This window comes from Trachurus trachurus, assembly GCF_905171665.1.
Source record: "Trachurus trachurus genome assembly, chromosome: 10".
Lineage (NCBI taxonomy): Eukaryota > Metazoa > Chordata > Actinopteri > Carangiformes > Carangidae > Trachurus > Trachurus trachurus.
Genome location: NC_139894.1, coordinates 3,055,846 through 3,068,164, shown reverse-complemented (window position 1 = coordinate 3,068,164; position 12,319 = coordinate 3,055,846).

The window sequence follows — 12,319 nt, the reverse complement described above, 5'->3', positions numbered from 1 at the left end:
GAGGGAGACAGATGGTCCCAAAAAGACTAAATGGAAAAATAAATGGCCATGAACTTCACAGCCTGCAGGTCAGAGCTACCTGGTCGGCAATGGAGGGAAAGGGTAAATGGTCAGCTCCAATTCTGATCAAAAGATGTAATTATTGGTAACAATAAAATATCAATAAATGTTTAAAATGTTTTGAAATTGAATGATAATAAGAACGGCAATGTTGCTGCTGCCGGACCACATCATATTTGTTTCTCAGCTGATTGTGCATCAGAAGGTCTCATTTATATCAGAGAGGATAGCATCGGGAAGAGTTAAGAGAGAAACAGAGCTAATAATCGACCAGAGATCTCTCACAGATGTTCTGAAGTTAATACCAAAGGTGAAAGTTCAGTAAAAAGGTGTTATTTGTACTCTGTTTTGTCAAATGCCAAAGTCTTTGAGATGTTCAAGTCGGGGAATGAGTTGGAAAAGGTTGAGGACTGCCAATTTAGACAATGCAACAAGTTCTCTAACGATTGGAAGTTGCAGACCTCCAAAGGTTTTCCAGAACTCTGATCTTCACTTCCATCTTCCTCAGTTAATCATTGTGAAACGTTCATGCCTCATGTAAGAGATGAATGAACTGAATAAAACAGCTTTTAACCTCTTTTTATTGCCTTCTTCAACTGCCCAGGTCAGGCTTTTCCAATCGAATCCAGGTCTCCATGCCATAGTGTCTATTTAACCACTGATGATCTTTATGAAAATGACTGACAGGAGCTTTCTAGATGACTGAAGCATCTTCTTCATCCTCCTGCTCTTAAAAGGTTTTACACATAGCTACAACAGATGTCACTCTAACAGGAACCATTGTGTCTGATTGATTTCCTTCACTCCTGATAACCCACAGGTTCACGCGCCTGATATTATTCCCTCTCCATTTTTTTAAAATACGTTTCCACTCCTGGCTGCGAGTCTCAGCACGGAGCCACTTATCAGACTTTCTGTAATTTTAGAGCTGACTTCACTGATCAGATATCAGCCGTCTGTCACACCTCTACATCCTCACTGCACGGCCTCGTCTGTCTACACCACTTCATCAGTTAGCATTAGCTTATTGCCCCGGCGCTGGACGGCGTTGTCAGCAGTCGGCTGTTGCTGTTGCTGCTGTTGCTGCTGCCGTCTTTATTAGGTTTCTGGCGCTGCTTGTTGTGCTGTTTTACGTAGCTCATCCTTTGAATTTATGTCGTTTTTTATGCGCCGCTGTTAAACAGATTTACTGTGGAAGAGGCTGAGGAGAGCGTTTCAAATGTGACAGCTAAGAGGGAAAAAAAAACTGCTCAGTCTGACAGAGACTCCATTTTGGAGAATTAAATCAGTTAAATGGCTGTGGGAGAGCGGAGAGGGAAGCTGGATGTGTCTGGCGGCTGAAGAGCTCTCAGGAAAACACCTTAGTTTCTCCTGCCAAGGCTGAATCTCTTTTTTTCTTCTCTTCTATCTTTTTTGTGCTTTATTGCCGAAGCTCTGACCCGTCACTCTCTCTTTCTCATTTTTCAAAGTCAATTTTCTCTCTTAAGCGTCCTGCGCTCTCTCAGTTCTTCTCCCTTTTCTTCTCTCTATCTTAGTTTTTTCTTATTTTGGTCAAATCACTCTCCTCTCAGCTCTTCTGCTCCCACTTTGATGTTTATCTCCTTTTTCTCAATCACTCAGCTGCAGACAGAGACTGATGGACAGGCACTCGGGCCCGAGATGAAACGAGGCTGGTTCCCACAGTGAAATATAGTCATTACTTGAGCCTATTAGAAGAGTTTTAAAATAACGTGTGAAGTCACATTTATGGGAGTCTCTTTACTCTGGATCACACAGGCAGTGGGAGCTGCACTGATCTCAGCGGGGTGGACTCCTCCTGGGACCTAAGCCCAGAAACACAACTCACTGACCAATCAGCCAACCGGCTCTTTCATCGCTGTGTGATCTGATGACAACCACCATTAACGTCAAAGATGTAGACATGGTAATAAAAGCACCAGTAGTACGCTACTACAAGCAGAAGAAGTAGTTACTGTACTGTAGCCTATTAGTAGGAGCAGAGGAAACACTAGAAAAGCAGAATACAGTAGCTTCAGTAGTAATTAGCAGTAATACTGCAAGTAGTCAAAGTAGTAAAAAGAGCATTAGGCCTACAGTTATCAGGGCTCCAGACTGCCCCTAAATGTGCTCAAAATTTGAACCAGTGCAAGTAAAATTTCCATCTACTTGCATATAGTGCAACCAGTAGGAAGATTTGTGGTTTGTTTGTTTTCTAACAGTGGTGAAATGTGGAAGAGGCTACTCAAAGACTCTGGCATAGTTGGCAGGCCAATGAATCATGAATGAAAAGGAAATGTGAATATTTGCTTTGCATGTTGATTTACAATGTGCGCCCCTAAATTTTCTGCTTGCGCTCCTTAAAATTTTAAGTTAGGGGGCCACTGTGCTCCAAGTACAAAAAAAAAGGGGGTCTGGGGCCCTGATTATAACTAGCCTGATAGTTGTGAGCTAACATTGATAGCAGTACTAGTAGCCTATTAGTAATATTTTTAGTGTAGTGGTAGTAATAGAAATAGACAAACATGTAGTGGTATTAGTATTAGTAGTTATATTAACAGTGCAAACACCACAATAACAACAGTAGCAGCAGAAGCAATCAGCAAGCAGGCTAAAAGCGTTGGCAATAAAGCAACTACAGGTAGTTGTGTCAGAATTAGGAGTAGCTACTATTACAGTATTACTACAAACAGGAGTGTAGCAGGCTACAAGAGGAAGTAGGCAGCTGTAGTCAGATTTATTGAAAATAAAACATGGACTCATTCTACATAAGACTAGCCTACTTGTTTTGGTAATTTTGAAAAACGGCCTGTTAACCCATAAAGTTTTGTTGCATGTGTATAGCCTACTTAGCCATTTTTGAATATATTGTTTAGTGTCTTGGAAGCATACGGGCTGGCCACAATAATGTGCATGACACTTAAGTAGCCTAAAAAAAACTTTAAAAAACTTCTACCTAGTATTTGCTACAGAGCTAGCAATATCAGCAGTGCTAAATGTAGAAGAAAGGTTGTGAGAGCTATGAGAGTAATTCTACTAGTAGCCTATAGGTAACTTTTATGAGTGTCAGTGGCAACAGTTTACAGGGGGTCATCCCTATGTTCCCACAGCCCTATGTTCCCTCAGCCCTATGTTCCCTCATTTCTAACTTTTGTCGTCACTGAAAATTAGGCCCTATGTTCCCTCAGCCCTATGTTCCCTCATTTCTAACTTTTGTTGTCACTGAAAAGTAGGCCCTATGTTCCCACAGCCCTTTGGTCCCACCATTAGTTGGGTTTAGGCAATGAAGAAAGGAGTTGGTTAAGTTTAGTAAAAAGACCAGGTAGAGGCTAGACAGGCCAGATAGACAGAGTCCAGATAGGTAGAGAGAGTCCAGAGGGAACATAGGGCTGAGGGAACATAGGCACGCTCCCACATTACAGTAGCAGCATTAGCAGCAGCAACAGTGTTGATAACTGACTTAGCAGCATTAGCAGAAGTGTTAGCTGTGTTAGCAGAGGTATCAGCGGTATTAGCAGAGGTGTTAGCCGTATTAGTAGAAGTATTAGTAGTATTAGTTGAAGATAAACAGTATTAGCAGCAGAGATTGCAGTATTAGCATATTACCAGCACAAAAATAGCAGCAGTGGTGTTAGCAGAGTTAGCAGCAGCGTTAGAGGAGCTGGAAGCAGAAGCACAGTTAGCGGCGGTGTTAGCATGGCAGTGATAGCAGTAGACGGTGTCAGCAGAGTGAGCCCAGAAACACAACAGATGTCCTGTTGTTTTCATTTTGAGCTGCAGCTGCTCCTGATGAGGAATAAAATATCTCATTTGGAATAAAACAGACAACTGAAGGGATCTATAAATGTCTGTTTTGTTTATGTTTATGTCACATCGTTGAGTCCTCTGAGCGTTTTTATCTTTTCATCCTTCATGTTTTTGCTTCTCTTGCTCTAATTTGAAACACTTGTGTCTTCTGTCATCGTCTTTACGGCCAATTGAACATCTGAACCGAGGACACTGAAAGGTAAATTAGCCTTTTGGTTAACGCTTGTACGTCTTTCAGTTTATTCATTTGTGTTTGCACCTCCTGTCCGTCTCTCACCAGCAGCTATTTCAAGAGGAAAGTGTGAAAGTGAGCAAGATACTTTTTATTTATTTATTTAATTTTAGCATTTTTTTTTTTTTAACTTTTTGACATTTTGACAGAACAGATTGCAAATGGAAAATGCAGAAAAATAAAAAAAAAGAGAGATGACGTGCAGGATTAACATTAGTGTTAGTATCAGCAGCATCAGTGTGTTCAGCTTCATCAACGCTGCAACTTGTGACTAACTCCTCTCATTCATCTCCAGCCTCCATGTCAAATTAGACGGAGCGGGGGGGGAAACAGGAAGTGGATTGATCTGCTTCCTCTCATGTGTGACCATGACTACAATACACACACACCACACACACACACACACACACATTTACTGCCCGTTGATGTGCACTGAAGCCGAGCTGCACAGCTAAGTGAAGTCGGACAATGAGCCGAACCAGGCGGCACGTCGGCACCTCGCCGACACCATTCACCGCCAGACAACAGACCCTGAGGGGTGGGGGGTGAGGCGAGGCTGAGGTGGTTGGCACGACGACAGCGGCGGCGATGGCGGTGATGCCACTACTTTGTCTGTCTTCCCCTTTCCCTGACTTCCTCACAGAACGAGCACCGTCGCCCCCTCTCTCCGTCTGATCTCCTCGAGCTTTTCTTTTCTTTTCGAGTGCAGCCATTTTGCACTCGAGTTTGAGAAAGAACGAGGGAATAAAAAACGGCTTTTCATGACTAACAACAATATAAAAAACAGAAAAAGAAGAAGAAAAGAAAAGGATGAAACTTTTTAGAGAGGGCTGCTGCTTTGGCAGAGGTCGCCATGCCAACCTCTGCCAGCCCAATCCTTTTAACGATAACGCCTCCTCCTCCTCAGCTCCTCTGTTATCTAAAGAGTGGAGAACAGAGGAGACCCTGCTGGGTGTGTGTGTGTGTGTGTGTCTGTGTCTGTGTGTGTGTGTGTGTGTGTGTGTGTGTGTGTGTGTGTGTGCGTGCGATGACTCATGCTTCACATCGAACAATTGAGGATCCAAAAGAACCAGAGATCGACTCAGACTCATAATGATCCAGGTCTCATTGATTAACGGTGAGTTCATGCAGGTGAAGCAGCAGCATCACAGATATTTGGTGATAATGTCAGACGACAAGCTCACATTTGAACCGATACGGTATAGTACTGATACCTGGTTCCTATGTGTGGTAATTAAAGGGATAGTTCAACATTTTGGCAAACTGGCCCATTGCCATAATCCCTATAGTCATAGCAGTAGGTTCATTACCTTTAATTGTCGGTGCAAGCTATTTTTAGAACGGCGGAGCAGAGCCGTGAGATGCTCAGAGCTACGAACGGAGGCTCATGGGATTTCTTGGTTTCCCTCATCAAACTCATCAAATACACAATCCAACAACTCCACAACGCTCTGGTGGACAAGTTGTGACCTGCACATTCACCACACTATGAGATAATAACACAACGTTACCAGACAGAGTTGTTGTAGAGGGAAATTCATGCAAAACCGCTGATGCACGTTGCCTTCAGGGACAGTTTTTCATCAAGCAGTCTCTGTATTTCCCCCTAAAACAAGGTGGCAAAACCTATACCGCTATGACTATAGCGATTATGGCAATGAGCCAATTTGCCAAAATGTTGAACTATCCCTTCAAAATTATTTTGTCTGTTAAAAAAAAAAAAAGTCAAAACTTCTGAAATTGGAACATTTATTTCTCCTCAGCCATTCAGAGTATTTTATGTTTTAGAGATGGCCAGTGTTTTAAATCGTCATTCAATGAAATAAAATATCAAATAGTTTATGAGACTGTCATTAAAAAACAAATGAGACTGAGGCGCAGCGCGGTTGTAGATGATTCTGCTCTGTGTTGCAGTTTATCATGAGCAGGTCGCGGTGCATTAAGGTGGAGGTGAGGGAGGTGTGTGTGTGTGTGTGTGTGTGTGTTGGCGAGGGGTGATGGAGGTCAGGTCCGTGTCGTCGCCTCAGGTTCATGTCACATATTTTAAAGCAGCAGGTCGCTGATGTTAATGCTTTTCTGCTGATATTTTATTCCACCCACTAACTTCCCTGAACCCTGGAGGCCATGCCACGGACATCCTGGTTACCACGGTGACCTGTGTGTGTGTGTGTGTGTGTGTGGAAGATAATATTTAATATCCACAATATAAGACCACCAGAGAATTACAGCCCTGCGTCCTCCTGACTCCTCATACAGTAGGAGTGAAGACTGAGAGTACAAGCTTTTTCCTTTTTTCCCCTCATGTTCAAGTCTTTATTTAACCTGTATATTTGTATAAGTGTGAATTCATCTTTATTTTTATCCTCTTCATATTCTCTTTTCTTTAAACAACTGTAACCTGATATAAAATCCACATGAGGATCAATAAAGTATCTGACTCTGGCTCTGAACTGGCTCAGGTCCAACATGTCTGATAAATGTTTCTTTGTGATGATAATTTCTTGTTTTAATGAACTTTTTAGGCCACATTGTTACAATTAAACATGTATTGATGATTTGTTTGTTTGTATTTGATTCAATTGTTTCATTATTTGTTCTGAAAAGTGCTCCACAAATAATTATTATCATTTTATCACTTTATATATGGACAATTCCGGGCGAATTCAACTCAGGGCTGTATTTTCCTAACATTTTAGGTCATTTTAGGTCTAAAATTAGCAGCGGAACTTGCATCCGCTCCCATTCATCGCTGCCGTGGCGATGCGGGGACAGACACAACTACCGCAAAACAGGAGCAATTAAACTGAAAATCTTCAGATTCCTTCTTTCAGACCTAAAATGATAGGAAAATACAGCCCCGAGTTGAATTTGCCCGGAATTGTCCTTTAAATTGATGGAGAAGTTTTAATTGATCTCATTTCACTCATTTTGTTTGTTTGTATAACATTTCCTGCAGAACTTATTTTGTAGTGAAATCATTTTGTGGTCACATGACGGCTCTGTAACAGCTCAGCATTGTGTGTGTGTGTGTGTGTGTGTGTGTGTGTGTGTGTGTGTGCGTGTGTGTGTGTGTGTGTGTGTGTGTGTGTGTGTGTGTGTGTGTGGACAGACTAACTAACATGGGAGAGGAGGTCAGAGGAGGCGCAGAGAGAGCGACTGGGTCATCACAGAGGAGAAAATAGCTGCTGCAGTCATTTCAATCCCAGACAGTTCACAAACACACACACACAATAACACACACACACACACAGACAATAACACAATAACACACACGCACACAAAGGGAGAAGCAGAATAGAATAATACTGCAGCGTCAGACGCTCTAATGACAGGGATGAATAGTGAAGGTTTCAGCCGCCGCCACACAGGAAAAAGCTTTTTTCCTTCATTCTTCACTGGATAGATTTTCACTGAGAGAGTGACACACACGCACACGCACACGCACACACACACACACACGCACACACACACACACACACAGAAACAAACAAGCGATATACAAAACAAAAAAAAGCTGATTTAAATCCACAAAGGCAGAGAAAACAAAGCAACGCCACGAAGCCGATCAAGTGATCGACTGCTAATGAGACATCCATCGCTTGACTGATCAATCGGTTGTTATGACAACCCGCGCGATCGGATATCGCCCATAATATAATATGTTCTCCCGGCGGGAGGATCTGATTGGTTCCGATGAAGACAAATCAAGTCGGACTGAGCCAATCGCTGCCAGAACAAACTGCAAATAGGAAATTGACTTCCTGTCAGAACAGTGAAATATCTGAGGAGGCAACGCACACACAAACACACGCACAAATACAAATACAAACAACACACTCTGCGGTATTTCCTTGTGATGTTCTCAGGTGACTCATGACTTCCTTTCCTTGAGGAATGTCACTGCACACACACACACACACACACACTCTAATAAAAGGCCCACGTGAGGCCGTCAGCTGTGACTCTGTGAGCTGCTGAACCTCCGACAAGTCAGGATTTAAAAATAAAAAGACAAAGAAGGAAACAGAGCAGAGGAGATACAGAGGAAGGAGTTATCATCTTTAAAGGGACATTGTGTAACTTCTCCTGTTATCTATTCAGGAAAATCGATTATTTGGTTCAAAAGTCTGTTTTTCATTAACCAGTAATCCCCCCCATCAACAAAGTGAAGTGTTCCTTTCAGCTCTGAATGAGCCGTTCATATCATTCATATCTCCATGGAGCGGGTAAGCTCGGTGCTGGCTGCCATGTGGTGTCGCCATGTTTTTACGTTCAGTGGCAGCGTGACGGTAGGAAACCAAATTTCACGTGAATGCAGCATGAAAAATACAATTGAGTTGCTTGCGATATACAACCGCAACGCTAGATGGGAGGAATTCCTACACAATGCACCTTTAACTGTCCTCTGATGTTTCGGTTCTAGTTTCAAATTAAAACTCATTTGTTTTGCTTCTACAGTGACGACGCCTTCACTTTCATTTGACTGACAGCAGCTGCTACGCTCATGACCGACACTGTGGATCCAGGCTGGCAGAGTGAGAGAGACTGAGACGGTGAGTGATGGTGTTGGTGGAAAGAAACAACAAAATCAGGTGAAGAATAAATAAAAGAGAGAATAAATCATCCAAATCAGAGTCCTGTCGCCCCGCCCGTCCATACAGAGACCCGGTATCCGACCCTGTGACCCGTGGTTACACAAACACCACTGACACAGTCGTCCCAAACATCTGATTCAGCCCCTCGATGATTTATTCTCTACAATTTCATATTCACCGCTACCTTTCCAGCTTTTCAGACATATAAATATTTTTAAACTGTTGGATACTCGCCAGTTTGAAGAGTTTTTTTCTAAAGTCTCTTTTTGTAACATGAGAAACTTCAGCGGAAGTCCATATGGCAACTGGCCTGGCTCCGGCCTCAGTTCACAGTGGTAATGTGCAGAGATGGGACCAAGTCTCAAGTCTTTTTGTTGGGCAAGTCAAATCAAGTCAAGTCACCTCATTATTGCAATTTCACCTGCAGAATCTGATCTTAATAAAGTCAAAAGACAATTTATTAGTAACTGTCAGTTCACGTCATTGGCCAGTTTATGTTTAAAAAGTATGACAATGAACTGGGTTTGCATTGTAATTACTGATATTCGGCAAAATACATGGAATCAAACATGGGCATGACGGATTGACAGGGTAGTGATCCAATCATGACATTGCAGTCCTCAGCCTGCGCTCATACCGTTTGTATTAGCTATTCATTTAATATTTTATATACAAAAGTCAAAGGAAGAAGGACATTGAAACATCCCTGGACATTATGAGCGGCAGATTGTATGAGATAAGTACGGAGCTTTTACCAATCAAAACTTTCAATAGTGTCCCACTGGGGTCTAATATCACATTAAAAGCCCCTGAAATGAGCAGAATACTGTAGGTCCCATTTCACTTCATCTCCTCTTATCGCCGACGGCCGCACAGCAAGTGAGTCAGCGATAGTGATGTCGTTTGTTTTGGTGAAACTAGTCAGGTGTCTGTCTGCTTTTCAAAATAAAACAATGGAAATAGTTACACGCCGGCATTAATCCAGTTCCACCTGTACCCGTCCATTTATAAAAGTATAATTTTTACCCGTCAGACACATTTCTTTTCGTTATCGTCCAGTTTTTTACACATTAAAGGTCTAAACTTTGACTTTGTTGGATTTTTATCTGAGTTTGTTGTTTCCAGTGAAGTAATAACGTCTTAATACTGCAGCTTCAGGATATATATATCATCTTTAAAGATGTTATTAGAGTATTTTTGCCTCTAATTGACATGATAGAAGAGAGAGGATGTGCAGTTGGGAGTCAATCCTGCGATCACTGCATTAAGCATTGGTGAGGCTGTTACCACTCGACCACCGCAGCGTTATGATATAATAACAATGTTTCCAACAGTAGAAACTCTGACTCTACACTGTGACTCTGTGACCTCGGCTGCGTCCGACACATCTGGGATCAACAACTGGAAACATCTGGTGTGAACTAAATAAAAGTGTCTGTACGAGTCCGTAAAGTCAAACTGAGTCGGATGAAATTCATAAATCTGACTGAGACGGTAGGAACAATAAAGAAAAATCCATGTCGGACGTCAAATCTGATAGAGAAGTGACTGACAGCTGTTTGTCCACATCTGGTTTACATAACAACACACAGACAGAGAGAGAGAGAGAAACCACATCTGGCAGGGACAGCTGTGGTCGACTGAGGGAGGAGGAGAGAGGAAAGGAAGCAAGGGAAGGAGAGAGGAGAGGAGAGGAGAGGAGGATGAAGGTTGTTGAGTTGTGACTTTGTCGTCCTCTGGGGGAGGAAACGTTGTTCTGCTGCAGGGGAGGTGACCACGGTAACAGGGACACACACACACACACACACACACACACTGTAAACGTGTGTGTGTGTGTGTGTGTGTGCTCCAGGCTCCGTCCTTGTCTCCCGCGGCGACCTTTGACCTCAGAGCTCAGTGATGCTGCAGCAGCGTGACAGATTTAACGTGTGTGTGTGTTTCTCTACATCATGAGGAGACTCCAGTGATGATGTCACCAGATGATGATGATGATGATGATGATGATGATGATGAAGAGGAGCCATGAGGCCTCCAGGTTCACCACCACCACCAGCAGCTTTTAAAAAAAAAAAAAAAACGAGACGTGTTTCTTTTTATTTTCCTCAACAGTCACAAAGCGGAGAAGAAGAAGAGTGAAGAGACGGTCGTCATAGAAACAGAGGGAGAAGTGATGACACACACACACACACACACACACACACAAAAAAAACCAAATAAATGGGGACAACAGAGGAGGTTTTGTCAGGCGATACCGCCGACCGTCGTTGACCCCGCGTTGTTGAAACATGAAAAGACGAGCAACGAGATTTTAAAAAGAAGAGGAACAAGAGGAGGAAGTTGAAACCATGAACTGACCCAACCGGAACGGACCAATCAGAATCAGAGCTGGGTTAAAGATGGAGCCAGGTGTCCAGAACAAATGAAAATGCTCCATAAACAGCTGAATCAGAATAAACCGGCCCAAACTGAATGAAATCCATTTGGTTTCACAAGAGGTGGAATAACCCTTTTCTTGTAAACGGTGAAACTGAATTTCCTCTGGTTCCGTTCTTTCTGATTCCGTGTCGACGTTTTAAATGCGTAGCAACGTTTCTTCACAAAAAAAAAATGCTTGAATGAAAAAGTCAAGGTTCAAGGTTTGTTTATTTACAAATCATTTCTTCCTTAGTGGTTTCCTCCACTAAGGTGTTTTCATAGTCAATTCTGATTGGTCAGATTCTGCCCACAGTCCACTGATCCTGTTGTTTTTTCCCTCATTGATTCACGTCTTTGCATTGGCTGTGTTTAAGTTGGTGTTTGTACAGTATGTCTTACTGTTCGGAGCCCAAACCGACGACAATTTTCTGTCCTTGCGATAGACAATAAAGTTTTTTGAATTGAATTGAATTTGAATTGATCTCGTTGCGCGAAAAATTCACTTTGGGTCCGGTATGAACGCACCGTGATGTTTCTATCAGGCACTGAGTCAACTTCAAGTATCATTTAAGTATTGTTTTGGAAATCAAGATATGGTTACCCTAGGCAACACACATCCCGGTGATGTCACAGCAGCAGAGAAACAAAACAACATGTGACGATAAAGAAAAGTTGCAGGTGGAAGTGAAGTTGAAACGTCTTTGTGTTTCTGTATGTGTTTGAGGAGGAAACAAAAACAGTGATTGAGTCATCAGCTCCACCCAGTGCATGCTGGGAAAAGAAGTCCTCGTGCTCCACAGGAGCTGGCCGGAGACCAGGAGGATAAGTGGTTTAGGATCAGGACAGAGGGACGGAGAGACGGAGGGACAGGTGTCGTATGTTCAGCAGGACGTGTGTGTGTGTGTGTGTGTGTGTGTGTGTGTGTGTGTGTGTGTGTGTGTGTGTGTGTGTGTGTGTGTGTGTGGTTTCAGTGTGTAACAGATGGTCTGATCCAGGATCAGTCCAGCGCCTCCTGCTGGTGTCGAGCTGTGACCCAGGAAACAACACACTGGACTCAAACCTGGAAACACTCCTCCTCATCCTCCTACTCTTCTTCCTCCTCCTCCTCCTCCTCCTCCTCCTCCTCCTCCTCCTTTTCTCTAATCCTCCTCCTCCTCTTCCTCCTCCTCTTCCTCTCCCTCCTCTTCTTCCCTCTCCTCCTCCTCCTCTTCTT